Source organism: Hemitrygon akajei, chromosome 22, assembly GCF_048418815.1.
Source record: "Hemitrygon akajei chromosome 22, sHemAka1.3, whole genome shotgun sequence".
Classification (NCBI taxonomy): Eukaryota; Metazoa; Chordata; class Chondrichthyes; order Myliobatiformes; family Dasyatidae; genus Hemitrygon; species Hemitrygon akajei.
The window spans coordinates 13,863,943-13,865,924 of record NC_133145.1 but is presented as its reverse complement, the minus strand read 5'-3'; the positions used below and the strand labels follow the sequence as shown (position 1 = coordinate 13,865,924).

At 38.0% G+C, this 1,982-nt stretch overlaps 1 pseudogene; it reads right to left on the bottom strand.

Annotated features, from left to right (window-relative positions):
- Positions 1–1,050: 1,050 nt before the first annotated feature.
- LOC140714921 (RNA-binding protein 25 pseudogene) lies at positions 1,051–1,609 on the bottom strand (annotated as a pseudogene).
- Between the last annotated feature and the right edge of the window lie 373 nt (positions 1,610–1,982).

Sequence of the window (1,982 nt, the reverse complement as noted above, 5' to 3'; positions counted from 1 at the left end):
GCTGGTCAAGGTCAGACATGGTGGTCAAACTCACATTTGTTCTGTTCAAGCTTGAGTTCTTGTTGGACAAGCAGAGTGTCAGCCAATCTCACACTGATGTCAGCCACATCAAGTCATTCCAGACAACCTCAGGCTGCCAGTTGAGCCCTCAATGCTTTTCTTTTATGACACTTTCCCTCCATCAGAGTCAATAGAACCCTCAATTTCTGCTCTATTTCTCACACTCCTACTCTCTCCTCCGTCTTCTTTGGCTTTGCACTATATATTTTAACATCACAATTGCATCTCACAATCAATTTATACTGGAAAACAGTTGGGTTTTGTTTAAAATTGATGAGGCATCTGACTGAATTTTAATTACTTGAGGGGTCAGGGCAGAGTCAGAAAGCACATTGCATTGTTAGAACTGACCAAATCAAAAGATATCATAGATATTCTTTCAACTTCAAGCTGCTTTGAGAAAAAAGTATGTGTGGTGGTGTTATGCGTTGTGGCTTCATAACATTACACCAATTCAAAGGAAAACACAGAAGTATAAAATGTGAGTCTAACTTTGAGCGCAGTAATGTGACTCCATGTGTAATTCACTTATATATACACATAACCCGTAATGAACTATTTAAACAAACAAGAATGCTTAAACAGCCAATGTGTACAAGATTATTCAAATATTATTGAAATATTAAATATACAACACTCCTCCCTGCTTAGCTATAAACTCCAACTCAATAGAGAATGTATCTGAACTACATACACACACAATATACAATATATAGTACAAACACTTTACAGACATCCACAGCATAGTAATATTTAAATTGTCCCATTCAGGCCTAAAGATTTAATCACTCTGGAGTATTTATACTCTTGTGAGATAACTTCTTCTCTGACAAAGGGGATGAATCTGCTTGGCAGGTGAGATTTGTGGCTGTGAAGCAATCTCAGGTTCTGGGGCCTTCTCCATACTGGCTGTAGGAGTTGACCCTAAAACTGCAGGAAGTGGTTCCACCAGCTCTGGACAAGTTTCTTCTTCCCTTTTTTTCTTCTAATTTATGCATTTTGATCTTGAGAAGCTGCATTTAATTCTCTGGAGTATTCTCTTATTAATCCTTCTATTGGTCTGACCATATCCTTTATGGTCTGATCTCTCCTCTTGGTTTCCTCAACCACATCACCAGATGACTCCTCAATTTTCATAACTCCATTGATTCCTTTTTCTTTCACCTTCCATTCATCTAGCTGGGCTTTGGTTATTGGATCTACTTTTACAAGCAGCCTTTTGTCTCCCACTTGAAATTCATGAAATAACTTTAATGTATCAAAGCAGATTCTGGTTCTTTATACTCACAAAAGTTGAATGTTTGAAACTTTTCTGAACTCTCTTCCAGCTTAAAACCGAACAACATTTTGCAAGTAACTAGCTGATAATCATATCAGAAGGTTTCTCAGATATGTTGCCTACAAAAACTATTGTTGTTGGACCACTGCTTTTGTCATTTTCATGATTCCTCCAAGCAGCATGATCCGTCCTTGGTCCAATATGCTTTCCAACCAGAGGCAGATAGGTCGACAACAATACCTGTTTGTCCCCTGTTGGGCAATGGTTCATGGTGTTCGGCACAGAAACAGTTGTATTATTTTTCTTAAGTCGCCTTCAGTTGACTTTATCGTAGCATGTAAATGATGGATGAATCTCTAATCAAGTCTCCACAGTACTGGTCGTCCTGTTTTTACCACATACGTGCTCATTGTGGCTTGTCGGTTGTTGTATTTGACAGTTACAGATGTCTTTTCCACAGGAGTTATCTCTTCTCCAGTACAAGTTCTTGGATATCTGCAAGCTTCAGTTCAGTATCTTTGAAATGCCATTCAAACTCAATTCATGGAATAATTGCAACAGCCAAACCAGTGTCTAATTCCATTTTAATTAATTTTCTGTTCACTTCTGGTGTACACCATTGTTAATTTTCAGATTGTAAATC